The sequence below is a fragment of the Mastigoproctus giganteus genome, chromosome 8 (genome assembly GCF_048544385.1).
Source record: "Mastigoproctus giganteus isolate SK-2022 chromosome 8, ASM4854438v1, whole genome shotgun sequence".
Classification (NCBI taxonomy): domain Eukaryota; kingdom Metazoa; phylum Arthropoda; class Arachnida; order Uropygi; family Thelyphonidae; genus Mastigoproctus; species Mastigoproctus giganteus.
The window spans coordinates 106321786-106341725 of NC_143582.1; the positions used below are offsets into that span (position 1 = coordinate 106321786).

At 40.0% G+C, this 19940-nt stretch overlaps 1 protein-coding gene across 3 annotated transcripts in view; it reads left to right on the forward strand.

The window, feature by feature from the left end:
* LOC150081753 (2-oxoglutarate dehydrogenase complex component E1-like) overlaps positions 1–19940 on the forward strand; it is a 1213922-nt gene that overhangs the window by 798630 nt on the left and 395352 nt on the right. The window lies entirely within an intron of this gene.

Genomic DNA, 19940 nt, shown 5'->3' on the forward strand with positions numbered 1-19940 from the left:
TAACATCTGCCCATCGGAGCAGTTTACAGTGGTGTATCGAACACAGGGACTGGACAGCAGTGCAATGGGGTAAGGAACTCTTTACTGATGAGAGTAGCTTCAGTCTCAGCAATGATTCTGAATGTCAGCTTATCTGGCAAGAGGTTGGCACATGGTATCACCCTGCAAACATCACTGAAAGGGAACAATATGGTGGTCGAGGTGTTCGTGTCTGGGGAGGTGTTATCTTGGATGGATGTACAACTCCAGATACTGGAAGGCGGTACTATAACCGGTGCACGCTACTGTACTGAGGTAATCCTTCGTGTGCATCTGTTCTGAGGTACATTGGCCCCCAAGTTTGTGTTTATGGATGATAAAGCCATATCCCATCGCACTGCAGCTATTGGTATGCTTTTGGAAAGTGATGACATTGTTTGTATGATTTGGCCTGTTCATTCTGCTGATCTAAATCCCATCAAACACATATAGGATGCTCTGGGGAGAAGCCTAGTGGCACACCCACCAGAAAATGTTTGCCAGCTGAAGGTGGCACTGACAGAAGAATGGGCGATGTTACCACAAGAGCTCATCAACAACATTGTTCTAAGTATGGACAGGCGGTGCAAAGCCTGCATCCACATTAGGGATGACCATATCTCCCACTGAGGACCACCTCTTCCCTTTGTTCCATCTTTGGCGGCAATGCATCTGTATCATGGCAGCCAGTGCTATGTTGCCACTTTTGAATAAAGTCCCTCTGTACCATTTTGTTTCCATTGTTGTGTCAGTGTTGTTTTCCTTCATTTCTGTACCTCACAAGGTTCCTTTGGATATGCTTTTCCCATATCCAGGCCACTCCTATGAGAAGCTACAGGTGAAAATCTCACTGGTCCTTAAGTTTTGCACGCCAGTGTAGAACACCTATTACCAACTATTACACTATTAAATCTTCTTGTATCTCCCCCCACACACACACACTCCTTTTTTTTTTCTTTTTTTTTTTAAATATATACTCAAACTGTTGAGAATCATCTTGTAAGATTCCATTTTGCAATATTCATATTTTGTTTATCTTATGAGAGATATTTTTTATTAAATTGAATTATTAATTGTACAGAGGCATTTTTTGAAAAGGATAAATTCATGTAAAGCTATTGTGGTGTAAATAAAATTTTAAGTATTTTATTTACACCACAGATTAAAATTTCATTTTATTGTTCAACAATGAAAAATACTGTAATTCAACATTCATAAATATAGTAAAATTTAGGAAATAAATCAGAAATACGTGGTAACGAATAAATATTCTAACATTTTAACAGTTTAATACATACATATTTATTAATACATACATATTTAGAAATGACAACTTACATGATGCGCACAATGTATTAGTACACTTTTAAAAATTATTTCGAAAAAAAATATTTGGTTATTTTTTGTTGTACACTGATTTTACTGTATGCCTTTCATAAAAAATTTGTGTTTGTTTAAACACTCATATATATTTTATAGCACTTTTCTTCACACCGAACACCTCGACACAAAGTTTCAAATGCTGCCAACATTTCATGTTTGGAAGGTTAAGTATTACCCTCATTTTCTTCCAATTTATCGTCGATATTGTCACTGCTTCTTTGAATACTCTCCAAAATGTTGGGGTCACTCAGATATTCAGCTACTATGACGTCATTATCGACTACTACAAATTTGTCAAAAACAATTTCTCCACTGATCAAACCTCTTGCTTGCAGGTCTTCCCAAGATTGCTCAATATCGTGTAGTAGTTCATCCTTCTCATCGCTGTTAATTGCCTTTTTTAGCAAAACCTGCTTTTGCGAAACAATTCTTAATCGTTGTTTCCATCACATCTTGACTCCACATGTTCACCAACTCTGATATGCACATCTTCAAATCTGTAACAAAATCTATAAGTTAGTTGGTCTCTATTCTCAGTATAACTTTTTTTTTTTTTTTTTTTTTTCAGTATGTGCCTTTGGTAGTGTGTTTTCAAATTGTTCATAATTCTTTGGTCCATTGGCTGCAGTTTAGACAAGGAATTCGGAGGGAAGAAAACAAGCTTCACACTTTCAAGTTTCAAAATTACCAAGTGAAGGTTGGTGGGGCAGTTGTTTGGTTGACTGAACCGATTGAAACAACTGCCCCACCAACCTTCACTCGGTTGATTGTTGACTGAAACAACTTGTTGTTTCAGTCAACAATCAATGCAATTTTTCTGTTTTCTTTCGCCATCTTTCTATCGAAATTTAACATCCACTGTTCAGTAATTTCACTTGTCTTTCAAGATTTTTTGCTGTAGTTGTAGTCTTACTCTAGCAACTTTACTCCTTTGAAACATCAGGGTTGTTTACTTTTGCCTATATCAAATGATTCAATTTTTCATTACCAGTCATATTTTCACCAGTCAAGACTAATTCTCTCCTTACTATTTTAACACCTAAACATTTATGTCCTTTAAACGTCAGTGTCTTGTTTGGAAAATATTGAAAAAATCAACATTGTTTCATGAATGTTGTCATTGGGATCATAGTCCTCCATAGTTTTTTTCAAAACTGTTTCTTTCCAATAGGTACAGACTTCTTCGATTACAACTCCACTTTCACCAGAAATACCTTTTTCGAGAAAGCCATGGTGTTTTTTAAATTTGTCCAGCCAACCTGAATTGGCTTGGAATTTTTTCTGACCCAGAAAAGATGCATACTCCGCAGTCTTTTCTTTTATTAACATCTCAAGATATAGGCCATTCGAGACCAAAAGATATAGGCATCTTTTGGTCTCGTATCAACTTCGCACATTTAATATCGGTTTCATCTACATCTTTAACCTGGGATATTTCCAGTTATATTAAAGGAGATGGCCATAATTATGAGTGCTCCTTTGGACTCAAGGGAGGTAGTCATGAACTGGATATGTACAAATGAATCCCCAATTCACAAGGGGGGATCAAAGGGTGACACGAGTAATTACAAACCTGTTAATTAAATTTCTGTTCTAGAGAAATTAATGGTGTCTCTGGTTAAACAAGTAAGGCAGGACCCTCTAGACAAGACTTCAGTTTTAGTTCATTCACAGCATGGGTTTGTTAAAGGAAAGCCTTGTCTGATCAGTTTGATTGGATACTATGATGTGGTCACAATGGAACCAGTTGCATAAAATAATTTTATTATCATATACTTGGATTTTAGGAAAGCTTTTGATACAGTTGCACATTAGCATTAGCATTAGTAGAGGCATACGATGCAAGAAAGCAAGCTTATTCAGCATCAGCCAAAAAAAAAAAAAAAAAAAGCACAACCCCTACTCCCATTTCACCCCTCCGTTCGTTCGAAATACCTGTCCAGCTGAGCCTTAAATTTGTTTAGGCTATCAACTTCAACAACAAGTGATGGAAGTCTATTCCACAAACCGACTGCCCGCTGGCTAAAGGCAAATTTCCACACATCTATCCGACATCCGTCCTTCCTCAATTTGAATTTATGCCCTCTCAGGTGATTATTCTGAGCAAGAGGAAGAATCCCATCGGCATTGAGCATGCTCAAGCCATTCAAAGCCTTATATACCTCTATCAGATCACCTCGCCGATGCCTAGTCTCCGGACTCTGTAATTTGCAAAACTTAAGCCTTTCTTCGTAAGAGCAACCCTTTGTTCCATTCATTAATCTTGTTGCCCTTCTCTGTACTCGTTCCAGCAGCTCTACATCCTTCTTGAAATGAGGCCTCCAGACCTGTATATAGTACTCAAGGTGTGGCCTGACCAATGCCTTATACAAGGGAATAATCACATCCCTATCCCTGCTAGAAAAATTCCTGTATATCATTGACAAGACAACATGAGCTACTCTTGCAGCTCGTCTGCACTGCTCAGAGAACTTCATATCTGCCTGCACATTTACCCCCAGGTCATTTTCATTCTCTACCACTGTCAGCGTAGTACCACAGAGTTGATACGTTGATCTGGGGTTACTGTTTCCCATATGTAGTACTTTACATTTGTCAATGTTAAACTTCATTTGCCACCTCTCAGCCCATCTGCTCAACCTCTCCAGATCCTGTTGTAGCAGCATAGCATCAGTAGTGTCCCTAACAACCCTGCCAACCTTTGTATCGTCTGCAAACTTGGACATTAAGCTTGTTATACCATCATCTATATCATTTATAAATACAGAAAACAACAATGGACCCACCATTGAACCCTGAGGAACTCCACTAATAACATTAGTGCACGTTGATCAGTTTCCATTGATTACCACTCTCTGTCTTCTGCCACCCAACCACCCCTTTATCCATAGCAGCAATTTGCCTCCAATGTTACACTGCTCCAATTTGTGCAGCAGTCTTCCATGCGCGACAGTATCAAAAGCCTTTCTAAGATCCTTGAGGGTGTCACAGACATTCTCTCAGATATGCCAGACAAGCTGTTCTTGCTACCTGGGAGTCTAAAACGCTGATGGAACTGATATTCGGGTGACACTCAAGTCAAAGTGGACCCAATTTCGGCGAAGTCCGGACGGTCTCTGACAGCCAAATCCTCTGCTTGCACCTTCACGATGGTGGGACTGTTAGTAATCCTGGGTATAACCTTCATGCACAAGTACATGGTGGGTGACCACCCAGGTGTGAACCAACGTAAGCAGGGGTCGAGGTGTGGCGCCCACACCACATGGAGGACCGCCGCCCCTCTATGTTACCAGGCAGTACTAGGTGGTAGATGACTCTCATCAACCGGTGAAATACCACCACTTTGCTTATTGGAGGCTTGAAGTGGTGGAACCCATGTTTAGTCTCTAGAGCTAAGTTCCGGCCAACCCTTCCCTATCTCTTCCATCATGCAGTATGATTGATGATTTTTGAGGTTATGATGAATGTCGTGGCGAGATCCAATATTCCTTACATTTCGAGGGTACAGCTCTAAAACGGTGTTCGCAGGCCGGCCGCTAGTTAGTACACCATACTGAACCTATTGGTAACTCTCTAGGAAGCTTCCGGATCAGCTAGTGTATAATCTTGCTACCTCTACTCTGCCAGATAGTGACTGGAGGGAGTCCAAGTAGTGTGTATGCGGGGAGCATTGTCGAGGCCACGTTATGTCAAGGATCTGGGTATATTCTTGCCACATGTACGCCATATCCAAAAATTTCATTACTTCATACAGCATGTCCCACCCACTTTTTCTTACTATTGAATACACCATGAATTGTCAAACTAATAGAGCAAGCTTATCTGCGAAAAGATCTAAACCTCCCAAGGACTTCCTAATTCATTTCACAAATATACGTGGTCTCAATTCTAATCTCAACGATGTCCATTTCCACTTGCAGTCTTCCAAACCCCATGTACTTTTTCTGACTGAATCTCAGTTATCAGTTGATTCAACTACTGCTCATCTCAGATGTCCAAATTATTTGCTGTATGATTCCTTTCGCCTCAAAGGTGGTACTTGTGCATATGTCCGTTCTGATATTCCCTGTCAGTGACTTGGCAATTTGGAATCTCCTCTCTTTGATCTTCTCTGGCTTAAAATCTCTCTACCTCATTGTGTAAAATTCATCTGTTGTCTCTACCGTTCTCCCAACTCCACTAATCACTTGGAGCTCTTTGACTTCCTCTCTTTGCAACTTGACTCTCTCCAGTCCATCTTTCCTAACAGTGAGGTAATTTTCCTTGGTGATTTTAACGTAACTCCAGCTGGCTTCCATTTTCTAGTCACACCGACCCAGCAAGTCGAGATGCTGAGGCTTTTGCAATTACTAATGACCTAGCACAGATTGTTCATTTACCTACAAGAATACCGGACAATCCTAATCGTACAGCCAATACGCTTGATCTTTTTCTCACAAACAACCCTTCTAAGTACAAGGTTGAAGTGAGAGGTCCTTTAGGCACTACAGATCACAACTTGGTGATTGCCTCTTCTCCAATGGAACCTTTATCTCACGGCTATTCCCAACCTCGTATTGTTTGGCATTACAAGAATGCAAAATGGGATGACCTGCGAGACTTCTTTTCTTCTTTTCCTTGGTCTGATTACTGTTTCAAAACTTCTGATGTCAACGTTTGCTCAGATCGTGTCAGTGAAATTATTCTTGCAGGAATGGAATCCTTTATCCCACACTCCACTTTAAAATCTCGTCCTTTATCTAAACCTTGGTTTTCCAATAAATGTGCTAAGGCTGTCCAAGAGAAGAACGTTGCATATCGTAATTGGCTTGTTTCTAATTCTTCAGTTTCATTTTCTGCCTACACCAAAGCTCGCAACAATTGTAAAGCAGTTATTAATCAGCCCAAACTAGAGTTTGAACAGGCTAAGAGTAGAAAACTTGCTTCTTGCCCTAATGGTAGCCGAGCATTCTGGTCTCTTGCCAAAGCTATTGGCCGCAAATTTTGCCCATCTCTGCTCCCACCTCTGTCCAAACCTGATGGTTCTGTTGTCACTTCAGCCAAGGATAAAGTTGACCTGCTAGCATCCCATTTTTCTTTGAGCTCATGTATTAATGATCTTGGTAAAACACCTCCCACCATTCCTAACATGCTCCATTCAATACCTCCTGTGGTCTTCCGTCAAAAGGATATCAGAAGGATTTTGACGAATCTTGATGCTAAGAAAGCTCCAGGTCCTGATGGTATTTCTCCACTTGTTCTCAAAACCTGTGCTCCTGAATTTACTCCTATTCTTTGCCGCCTTTTTTCACTTTCTTATTTCAAAGGTGTTTTTCCTTCTGCTTGGAAATTTGCTCATATCCAGCCAGTTCCTAAAAACGGTGACAAATCCCTCCCATCCAATTATCGTCCCATTGCAATTACTTCTACTCTTTCTAAAGTAATGGAGAAATCAATTAACCGCCAACTCTTAAACTACCTAGAAACCTTCAGTCTGATCAACGATCGCCAGTATGGATTCCGTCAGTGTCGATCCACTGGTGATATTCTGGCTTATGTTACCCATTTATGGACTAATTCAATGGAAAGGTTCGGTGAAACACAAGTAGTTGCTCTTGACATCTCAAAGGCTTTTGATCGTGTTTGGCATAAAGGTCTTCTAAACAAGCTTCCATCTTATGGTTTTCCAACTGTTTTTAGTAATTGGTTATCCAGTTTTCTCTCTGATCGCTCACTGAGAGTGATGGTAGATGGCTCTCTGTCTTCTAACTTTTCCACTAATGCCGGTGTCCCCCAAGGTTCAGTTCTTTCCCCCACTCTTTTCCTCTTGTATATTAATGACCTTCTTCCATTGACTGGAAATCCTATCCATAGTTTTGCCGATGATAGCACATTGCATTCAACTTTCCATTTTGAGAAACCTTGTCCAGCTCAATCAGCTTCAAGTTCTCGAAAATCTGCTGCCAATTCCTTAAATGCCGATCTTCAGGTAATTCTCCAGTGGGGCAAAGACAACTTAGTTGATTTCAACCCTTCTAAAACTCAATCTTGTCTTATATCTCGCAAAAAGGATTCTTCTGCTCCTATGCTTATCTTTAGTGACACTCCGATTTCTAGGCAAAATGATATATCTCTTTTGGGGATTACCCTGACTTCTAATCTCTCTTGGCACAAGCAAATTACAAATATTGCTTCCTCTGCATCTAAAAAACTTGGTTTTCTCTTTCGCTCTCGGCGTTACTTTTCTCCCAAACAGCTGCTCACTCTGTATAAATCGCAAATCCGCCCTGCCATGGAATATTGTTCCCACATCTGGGGGTGGTGCCCCCAAAACCTCTCTCAGGCTTCTTGATTCCATTCAGAAGAGGGCAGTTAGGTTAATTAATGATTCATCTCTAACAGAGTCTCTCCACTCGCTGTCTCATAGACGCACTGTTTCTGCTGCATGCCTCTTCTACAGATACTTCCATGGGCACTGTTCTTCTGAATTGGCTTCTATAATTCCCACTCTCTCTTTCAAAACAGTCCGAACACGTGCCGCCACCAGCCAACATCCATTTACTGTCCAACTTCAAACCCACAGAACAAACTTTTCATCTTCCTCATTTATTCATTCAACTGCCGTTTTCTGGAACAACCTTCCTTCATACGTATTTCCTGAAAATTACAATCTACAGAAGTTAAAGTCCAATATCAACAAATATCTTCTTTCATCTTCTCAACCTCCAACCCAAGCACGGTACTAAGTACTATAGGTTATAATACCTCTCGTGTTTGGGGTTCTCATAAAAAAAAAAAAAAAAAGATCCAAATATATAATATCAAAGTTATTCACTGCATCCAGTTCTTTTGTGACTGCATCATAGTATCCAATCAAATTGGTCAGGCAGGACTTCCCCTTAACAAAACCATGCTGTGTCCGAGCTATAACTGAAGTCTTGTGTAGATGATCCTGCAGTGCTTCTTTAACCAGTGCCTCCATTAATTTTCCTGGAACCGAAGTTAAACTAACAGGTCTATAATTACTTGTGTCAGCCTTTGATCCTCCTTTGTGAATTGGGGTTACATTTGCACATCTCCAGTCTATGGGTACATCCCCTGAGTCCAAAGAAGCTCTCATAATTATGGCCAGGGGTTTGCTTACTTCCTTTGCTGCCTCCTTTAATATAACTGGATAGATCCCATCCACCCCGGGTGCCTTTTTTATGTTTATCCTCAACAATTGTAGCCAGGTGGGAAGGAGCAGCAGTGCGTAGCACACGCTTCTTGATTAGACCGGGGTTCGAGCCCGTCACCACCAAATACGGAGGATGCGGAAAGGTCATTCAGGGAATGACGACCGCATATCCCGGAGCAATATGGCCTTAGTTGCTAATGCTCCTAAAAACCAAATAACAACAACCTCAACAATTTCTCCTCCACTTACCTCTCAGTTATTAGAAAATCATCTAGCTCACTGCCAATATTTACTTCACCTACGACATTCCCCTTCCTGAATAACTCCTCATGTGTGAATGTAGATGCAAAATACTCGTTTAGATTGTTAGCCACCTGAGCAGGATCCTCAACTGTTGAACCATCAACCTCCAGTGGACCAATCTGATTCATCCCTTTCCTTCTTGAGTTTAAATAGGTAAAGAAATCTTTTCTGTTTTTCTTTGCATCCTTTGCAAAGGATTTCTCATAATCTTCCTTTGCCTGCCTAATCTCCTTTGTGACTTGGTTATAGACCAACTTATATCTATCATAGGCTTCCATGTCACCCATTAATTTGTATGTATCCCATGCATTTTTCTTCTCTGCCATATGTCTCATTAGTTCATCTGACAACCATTTAGGCCTGAACATTGAACAATATTTCTTGGTTGGTATGTAAAGCCTGGTAGCTTCCAAGATTAGTTCCTTGAATGCTTCCCATTTTGAATTTGCTGTTGGTAACATCGTCAGTTGGTCCCACTGTATAGAATTTAAATACTGTCTCAGCCCATCATAGTCGCCTTTACGAAAGCAAAAACTCTTCCCTTTACCTCTGATGGTAGTTACCTCCTTGAGTCAATCTCACTTCAGCACACTGTGATCACTGCCACCTAGTGGTTTCTTTATCTGCAGATTCTTAATGCATGAAGAATCACCACTGATAATCAGATCAAGAGTATTACTCCCTCTAGTTGCCTCCCGAACATGCTGGTGTAGAAAACAATCTTCCAATAAATCCACAAAAGGCTTGCTAGTGTGTGAATGACCAACCCACAAATTCCAGTCAATATCTGGGAAATTAAAATCCCCCATTATAAGACTCTCTGATTTACTGGCCCATTCTATTTCCCTGTACAGTATCTTATTATACTCATCAGAGTCATTAGGCCTATAGCACACTCCTACTCTTAATTTTGATTTTCCCATGTCACACCATTCTTATGTCACACCAAACTGACTCAACACTGCCCTGTCCATCGATGTCGACTGGCTTCACTTCCTTGGATTTTATGTGTTTTTTAACTAATAGCATAACCCCTCCTCCCTTCCTATCCTGTCTATCCTTTCTGTAGACGTTGTACTCCCCAAATTCCAGTACTGCATTCCTTATATCTGTGTGACACCATGTCTCTGATATCCCAACAATATCTGCCTTTGATGTTTTGAGCAAAACCTCAAATTCATCAAATTTATTTACTAAACTCCTAGCATTGGTGTACATGCAAGTACACATGCACCTGTTTCTATTCTTAGCTACCCTAACACAACCCATGTGTTTACTTGTACCGCAATGACTTCCAGCAGTCTCTGAAATATCCTGCATATTGTTTTTCAGGCTTCTGCTCATTCCAATAGAAGCAGTGCAAGAATCTCTTTCACCTCTGCCAGTGGCTACTGTTAATCTATTTGTCTTTGTGTCCCCCCCAAGCTAGCAGTTTTCCGACCCACCTAACACTGCCTCGATAGCATCAGCAAATATTCTTGCACCCTTTCTATTTAAGTGTATCCCATCCCTGTAGAAGCAATCTCTCCTGTTAACTAGTGTACAGTCCAGGCTGAAAAAAATTCTACCCCTTCAGCCTTGCACAATCTTTCCAGGGCCGAATGGAAGACTACTGTACAAATTGAGGCAGTATGGCATTAAGGAAAAATTGCTTCTATGGATAAAGGGATGGTTGAGCGGGAGAAGACAGAGTGGATATCAGTAGACACTGCTCTTCATGGACTAATGTTATTAGTGCAGTCCCCCCACGGTTCAGTGTTGGCCATTCTTGTTTTCTCTATCTATTAATGATAATGATGAAGGTATATCAGGTTTACTGTCCAGGTTGCAAACGATATGTTTAAACATATAATCCATGTGTTTCTCTTCTTATCTAATAATCTGATTCCCAATATAATTCGTTCCATTCTTTTGGTGAGGGGCCCAAGTTTCACTTCCATAAGTCAAGGTGGGGAGTATACATTGGTTCATTATTTTACATTTCAGACAAACTGAGATATTGCTCTTCAGTATGTGACTATATTTCCTGAATGCTATCCATCCAAAATTTATTCTTCTCTTGACTTCCAGCCATTTATCATTATTACAGCTAATAACTTGTCCCAGATAAGTATATGACTCCACCATTTCAATTACTGCTCCTTCAATCATTATGTCCCTTTCTGTGGCATACTTTTTCATCATTAATTTTATTTTAGCCTTATTCATCTTTAGTCCAAAATCTTTACTAACTGAGCATAACTGATTAAGATTTTCCTCTAATTTTTTGGAATCGTGGCTTATGACCACAATGTCATCTGAAAATCATAAATGGTTTAGGTACTCTCCATTCACATTGACTTCCATCTGAGACCAGTCTAGGCTTCTGAAAGCTTCCTCAAGGGCAGCAGTAAACAGCTTCAGAGATATTGTGTCTCCTTGTCAAACTACTCGATTTTAAATTTCCTACTGTCTTTCTCTAGTCTAATAAAGGAGGTTTTGGTCCTTGAGGTTGTCACAGACATTCTCTCAGATATGCCAGACAAGCTATACTTGCTACCTGGGAGTCTAAAATGCTGATGGAACTGATATTCGGGTGACACTCAAGTCAAGTGGACCCAATTTCGGCGAAGTCCGGACAGTCTCTGACAGCCAAATCCTCTGCTTGCACCTTGGTAGGACTGTTAGTAATCCTGGGTATAATCTCCATGCACAAGTACATGGTGGGTTACCACCGAGGTGTGGACCAACGTAAGCAGGGGTCGAGGTGTGGCACCTGGAGGAATGCCGCACCTCTGTGTTACCAGGCAGTACTAGGTGGTAGATGACTGTCATCAACATGTGAAATACCACCACTTTGCTTATTGGAGGCTTGAAGTGGTGGAACCCATGTTTAGTCTCTAGAGCTAAGTTCCAGTCAACCCTTCCCAATCTCTTCCGTCATGCAGTATGATTGATGACTTTTGAAGTTATGATGAACATCGTGGCGAGATCCAATATTCCTTACATTTCGAGGGTACAGCTCTAAAATGGTGTTCGCAGGCAGGCCGCTAATTAATATACCGGACCGAACCTATTGGTAACTCTCTAGGAGGCTTCCAGATCAGCTAGTGTATAATCTTGCTACCTCTACTCTGCCAGATAGTGACTGGAGGGAGTCCGAGTAGTGTGTTTGCGGGGAGCATTGTCGAGGCCACGTTATGTCAAGGATCTGGGTATATTTTTACCACGCGTACGCCATATCCAAAAATCTCATTACTTCATACAGCATGTCCCACTCACTTTTTCTTACTATTGAATACACCATGAATTGTCAAACTAATAGACCAAGCTTATCTGCGAAAAGATCTAAACCTCCCAAGCACTTCCTAATTTATTTCACAATTATAAGTGGTCTCAATTCTAATCTCAATGATGTCCATTTCCACTTGCAGTCTTCCAAACCCCATGTACTTTTTCTGACAGAATATCAGTTATCGGTTGATTCAATTACTGCTCATCTCAGATGCCCAAATTATTCGCTGTATGATTCCTTTTGCCTCAAAGGTGGTACTTGTGCATATGTCTGTTCTGATATTCCCTGTCAGAGACTTGGCAATTTGGAATCTCCTCTCTTTGATCTTCTCTGGCTTAAAATCTCTCTATCTCATTGTGTCAAATTTATCTGTTGTCTCTACCGTTCTTCCAACTCCACTAATCACATGGAGCTCTTTGACTTCCTCTCTTTGTAACTTGACTTTATCCAGTCCAACTTTCCTAACAGTGAGGTAATTTTCCTTGGTGATTTTAATGTTCACAACTCCAGCTGGCTTCCGTTTTCTAGTCAGACCGACCCAGCAGGTCGAGATGCTGAGGCTTTTGCAATTACCAATGACCTAGCACAGATTGTTCATTTACCTACAAGAATACTGGACAATCCTAATCATACAGCCAATATGCTGGATCTTTTTCTCACAAACAACCCTTCTAAGTACACGATCGAAGTGAGAGGTCCTTTAGGCACTTCAGATCACAACTTGCTGATTGCCTCTTCTCCAATGGAACCTTTATCCCATGGCTATTCCCATCCTCGCGTTGTTTGGCATTACAAGAATCCAAAATGGGATGACCTGCGAGACTTCTTTTCTTCTTTTCCTTGGTCGGATTACTGTTTCAAAACTTCTGATGTCAACGTTCGCTTAGATCGTGTCAATGAAATTATTCTTGCAGGAATGGAATCCTTTATCCCATACTCCACATTAAAATCACGTCCTTTATCTAAACCTTGGTTTTCCAATAAATGTGCTAAGGCTGTTCAAGAGAAGAATGTTGCATATCATAATTGGCTTGTTTCTAATTTTTCAGTTTCATTTTCTGCCTACACCAAAGCTCGCAACAATTGTAAAGCAGTTATTAATCAGTCCAAACTTGAGTTTGAACAGGCTAAGAGTAGAAAACTTGCTTCTTGCCCTGATGGTAGCTGAGCATTCTGGTCTCTTGCCAAAGCTATTGGCCGCAACTTTTGCCCATCTCTGCTCCCACCTCTGTCCAAACCAGATGGTTCTGTTGTCACTTCAACCAAGGATAAAGCTGACCTGCTAGCATCCCATTTTTCTTCCAGCTCATGTATTAATGATCTTGGTAAAACACCTCCCACCATTCCCAACACGCTCCATTCAATGTCTCCTGTGGTCTTCTGTCAAAAGGATATCAGAAGGATTTTGATGAATCTTGGTGCTAAGAAAGCTCCAGGTCCCGATCATATTTCTCCACTTGTTCTCAAAACCTGTGCTCCTGAATGTACTCCTATTCTTTGCTGCCTTTTTTTGCTTTCTTATTCCAAAGGTGTTTTTCCTTCTGCTTGGAAATTTGCTCATATCCAGCCAGTTCCTAAATAGGTGACAAATCCCTCCCATCCAATTATCGTCCCATTGCAATTACGTCTACTCTTTCTAAAGTAATGGAGAAATCAATTAACCGCCAACTCTTAAACTACCTAGAAACCTTACGTCTGATCAACGATCGCCAGTATGGATTCCGTCAGTGTCGATCCACTGGTGATATTCTGGCTTATGTTACCCATTTATGGACTAATTCAATGGAAATGTTCGGTGAAACACAAGTAGTTGCTCTTGACATCTCAAAGGCTTTTGATTGTGTTTGGCATAAAGGTCTTCTAAACAAGCTTCCATCTTATGGTTTGCCAACTGTTTTTTGTAATTGGTTATCCAGTTTTCTCTCTGATCGTTCACTGAGGGTGAATGGCAGATGGCTCTCTGTCTTCTAACTTCTCCACTAATGCCGGTGTCCCCCAAGGTTCAGTTCTTTCCCCCACTCTTTTCCTCTTGTATATCAATGACCTTCTTCCATTGACTGGAAATCCTATCCATATTTTTGCCGATGATAGCACATTGCATTCAACTTTCCATTTTGAGAAACCTTGTCCTGCTTGTGCAAAAGCTCAAACTTGTTCTTAAGTTCCAGTACATACTGCTTTTTCGCCTCTTCAGTTATCTCAAAGACCTTCGTATTATTTTCTAGAGTCAGTTTTTTTTCCTTTCCTTTCCTACATCTATATCAAGTGTGCATCTTACCATTCTGTGATCACTTCCAACATTTGCATTATTCAGGATGGTAAAATCATTCACGATATATCTTCTGTTAGTGAGGATTAAGTTGATTTCATTAGTTGTTAATCCATTTGGACTCTTCCATATCCACTTTTTTTTCACCCTTTTTTTGAAAAATGTGTTCATTACTGACAACCTTGAGAATCTGCAAATTCCACAAGTCTTTCACCTCTTTCATTTCTTTGACCAATTCTAAAATTTCCTATAGTTCCCGTTTCTGTGCTGTTTTGTCTTTTTCCAACCTTAGCATTGAAGTCCCCCCATAATAATATTGGGTGGGTTTTCTGCTCATCTAGAAGACTCAATTTTGCTGTACATGTTGGTGCATCATTATAACCTTAAGATTGTGCCTCAAAGAAATCTTGAATATTAGTCTTGACACCGTTGTTGATGTACTTTTGAATTCCAAAATGTTGTTTTTTATATCTTTATGGACCAGAAACCCAACTCCACCTTCGTACCTTTCACTGTTTCCATTGGTGTACAGCAGATTTCCACTTGATAAACTTATAAGTGATTAATTTCTTCTTCTTGTTTCATCCAAACCCATGATATTCCAATACACATTTTCTAGTTCCTTTTTCAGCTGTAATATCCTGCCTTCACCAATGAGCGATCTTACGTAACGGGCCAAGTTCAGTTTCCGTGCATGGCAGCCTGGTCGTACCCAGAGATTCTTAGCACCCTCTGCTTCCACTCTGATCCTCTCGCTGCCATAAGGGGAGTGAAAGCCACTGGGTACTGAGGGCCGTTTGTTTCGTCGTGCTGTCATATGCTGGAGGGGTTCGTCTTTTCCTCTTCACGCTGACCAGGCGTCTTGAAGAGAACCACTCTACACGTTCATTGGCACCTAAGTGACATAACAGGACTTACCATCGAGAATGTGTGCATGAGTGGATTTTAGGGAGGCAGGCCAACTGGACTTCTCCTAAATCTTCTGTAATAGAAAGATTTTGGATCCATCAGTGTTTTAGACAATGTCTGACAACACACATATATGTTCCGCCTCTAAGCTCCCTTCCTCTAGCAGGAATAAGGAGGTGTTATCCCCTAGTATAAGGCAATCAGGCTACACCTTGAGTACAGTATACAGGTCTGGAGCCCTCATTTTAGGAAGGATGTAAAGCTGCTGGAATGGGTACTGAGAAGATCAACAAGGTTGGTGAATGGAATAAAGGGTGGTTCTTACAAAGAAAGGCTTCAGTTATGCAATTTGCAGTGTCTGGAGACTAGACACCTGCAAAGTGGTCTGATTGAGGTGTATAAGGCCTTGAATGGTTTAAGCACACCCAATGCTGATGGGATTCTTCCTCTTGCTCAGATTAATCGCCTGAGGGGACATAAATTCAAATTGAGGAAAGACAGTTTTAGAATAAATGTGCGGAAATTTGTCTTTAGCCAGCAGACGGTTGATTGCTGGAACAAACTTCCATCTGTTGTTGTGGAAGTAGACAGCTTAAATAAATTCAAGGCAAAACTAGACAAACATTTGGAGTGAATGGGTGGATGAAATGGGAAGGTTTTATTTTTTTTTTGACTGATGCTGTATATGGTTGCTTTCTTGGTTCCTTGTCTCATATGCCGCTATTAATGCAAAACTTGATACAGGCATAATTTTGCATGCTTCTGACTGGGTCCAGTTTCCTCAAACAGTTTGAGAATCTTAATGTTGTTAATACATTACTGGCAGGGATACCAAATTTAAAACGATTTCTTTCATCTTTTTTTTTTTTAATTTCCCGATCTGCACTATTAAACACTTCCACTTTTCCACTACACTTACAGATTTCCTCTTAGACATTGTAAGATTAGTTGCACAGCCACTAAAACAAAACTGATATAGGGATCATTTTAGTCTACCATGTAAACAGAAACAAGTGAAATTTAGTGAAAGTATGGATTACTCATATCTGGTAAACAGCAGATGAATTTCCGCGATAAAGGAAAATCTCTCTCTCCTAATTCTCTAATAGCATGCTTACAGTAGAAAGCAGGTTGACCAGAGCCAATGTCTGTCGGGAATATGCATTAATCTTTGCCAATGGCTGTTGACACATAGATAGCAGTTGACCAATATTGTTCAAGGTTTAGGCCTAAATGGTTATCTAATGAACTAATGAGACTCGTAACAGAGAAGAAAAATGCATGGGATGCATATAAATTACCAAGCGACTCAGAAGCCTATGGCAGATATAAGCTAGTCTGTAATCAGGTCACAAAGGAGGTTAGGCAGGCGAAGGCAGATTACGAGAAATCCTTGGCAAAAGATGCTAAGAAAAACAGCAAGGATTTCTTTACTTATATAAACTCTAAAAGCAAGGGGATGAATCTGATTGGTCCACTTGACATTGATGGTTCGACTGTTGATGATCCTGCTCAGATAGCAAACAAACTGAATGAGTATTTTGCATCTACATTCACACATGAGGAATTATTAAGGTTTGAAAATGGCAGAAGGTTATCAAATTGTAGTAGGATACTTAATGATTCTGTAATAACTGAAAGCAAAGTGGAGGAGAAATTGTTGAAGTTAAACATAAGAGAAGCACCTGGGGTGGATGGGATCTATCCAGTTATATTAAAGGAGGCGGCAAAGCAACTAATCAAACCCTTAGCCATAATTATGAGAGCATCCTTGGATTCAGGGGAGGTCCCCACGGACTGGAGATGTGCAAATGTATCCCCAATTCACAAAGGGGGATCGAAGGGTGACACGAGTAATTACAGACCAGTTAGTTTAACTTCTGTTCCGGGTAAAATAATGGAGTCACCGGTTAAAGATGCATTGCAGGATCATCTAGACAAGACTGCAGCAATAATTCAGACACAGCATGGGTTTGTTAAGGGAAAGTCTTGTCTGACAAATTTGATAGGATATTATGATGTGGTTACAAAGGAACTGGATGGAAAAAATAAAATTGATATCATATATTTGGATTTCAGGAAAGCTTTTGACACTGTTGCGCATGGAAGACTATTGTACAAATTGGAGCAGAATGGTATTAAGTGTAAGTTGCTATAATGGATAAAAGGATGGTTGAGTGGGAGAAGACAGAGGGTGGCAATCAATGGGTGCTACTCTTCGTGGACTAATGTTATTAGTGGAGTCCCACAGGGTTTGGTGTTAGGTCCACTGTTTTGTATATTTATCAATGATATTGATGAAGGTATATCAGGCTTAATGTCGAAGTTTGCAGATGATACAAAGGTTGGCAGGGTTGTAAATGACAGTAATGGCAGTGTGCTACTGCAACAGGATCTAGATAATTTGGGCAGATGGGCTAAGAAGTGGCAACTGAAGTTTAACCTTGACAAATGCAAAGTACTGCATATGGGTAGAAGTAACCCCAGTGAAACATACCAACTATGTGGTACTAAACTTAAGGTGGTAGAAAATGAAAAAGACCTGGGAGTAATTGTGCAGTCAGATATGAAGTTTTCTGAGCAATGCAGATAGGCTGCCAGGCAGGTCATGGGGTTTTGTCAATGATATATAGAAATTTTGCTAGCAGGGAGAAGGAGGTGATTGTCCCTCTGTATAAGGCAATGGTCATGCCACGCCTTGAGTACTGCGTACAGGTCTGGAGGCCTCATTTTAGGAAGGATGTAGATTGACTTGAGCGTGTACAGAGAAGGGCAACAAGATTGGTGAGGGGAATGAAGGGATAATCTTACCAAGAGAGGCTTAAGTTCTGCAAATTGCAGTGGCTTGAGACTAGGCACCTGCGCGGTGATTTGATTGAGGTATATAAGGCCTTGTATGGGTTGAGCACGCTGAATTCTGATGGGATCCTTCCACTTGTTCAGATTACGAACCTAAGGGGGCATAAATTCAAATTAGGAAAAGACAGATGTATAATAGATGTGCGAAATTTGCTTTTAGCCAGCGGGTGGTTAATTGCTGGAACAAACTTCCATCTGTTGTTGTGGAAGTTGACAGGTTAAATAAATTTAAAGAGGAACTGGACAGCCGTTTGGAGGGAATGGTGTGATTTTTTTATTTTATTTATTTTTTTATTTATTTATTTATTTTTTTTTGGCTGATGCTGCATAAGCTCATACAGTTGCTTTCTTGCATCACATGCCACTACTACTACCAATGCCGAAATCATTGATATTCTGTACAGTAAGTACCGTACAAATATGACATTTTTAAAATAATGTGTTCAGACTTAGAAGTATTTTGTGATTAATAAATGCTGAATAAAGAGGTACAGAAAAAAAAGATCACTCTGAAGGCTTTCACACCAACAGAACTGCAGTTATGAGAAAATAAAAAGAAAGTCAGTATCTATTTTTCCTAGTACAGTAAACCCCCGCTATTCGCGGTATCTGTATTCGCGGTCGCTGATTTAATATAAAATGAAACCTAAAAAAATGTGAATTTTATTGCGCCGTGAACATTTTCCTCCATAAAAAAACATGGGCGTGGCTAAAATTATCTTTCCCGGTCAAAATAGCGCTCAGTGGGTGGGGGGAGAGGGGTAAAAAAATCGCAAGCATGGATGTTTCTCGCTAATCCTTGTTCAGTATGTGTTATGCACTTGTCATGGAAGGTTTCGTTGTTTGCTTTTAATTTATATGCTTATAAATTGAATGAATTTATCAATTTATAAATTGATATGCTTACAAAAGTGATAAATCTACCGTCTTGCAGTGTAAAACAGACTTTTTCGAGTGTGTTAACGGAAGAAAGTGCCTTTATTGTGGACAAGTTCTATTTTACCAGTACAAAAATATGGCTATGAATAACAAGGGAAATGTGAAAATATCAAAGAAGGTGATGATTAGCAAATAAAATTGAGCTACTAGACAAAATTTCTAATGGTGAAAGTGTCTCTTCAGTGGCAAAAGATTATAAAATCAATGAGTCAACGGTACGATCAATCAAAAAATCGGAAGAAAAAATCCGCCGTAGTGTCAGTGAAAACGTGCTAATTGCTTCAAAAATTTGCTCTGTAACTCATGAAGTTAAATTAGAAAAAATGGAAAAGGCTTTAAATCTGTGGATAGAAGACCGAACTCAAAATAAAATTCCGTTAAGTTCACTCATCATTCATGAAAAGGCAAAACTCCTTTATCAACACTTTAGCGAAATTGGTGATAGCACTGGCGGGATAAGTTTTTTAGGTAGCAAAAATGCTGGTTTGAAAGATTTGTTTGAAATTTCTAATAAATATGACATTTAATATTAAATAGTTTCTTATATTCATTTCGATGCCATATGCTTGCATTTCACTATGTACTGTCTATGTACATAGTCATATTATGAAGGTACATATAATACATGCGTAAACAAAATTTTAGACTAGTTTTTCTTATATATTACATACTTTGGAACGGAACCCCTTTATTACTATGGGAGCCATAACTCAGTATGTGCGTTTTCGGTATTCGCGGCATTTCTCAGGAACATAACCCCCGCAAATAGTGGGGGTTTACTGCACAGTCACTTTTTCCACAGCAGAGCTATCTGGTACACCATGTTTCAG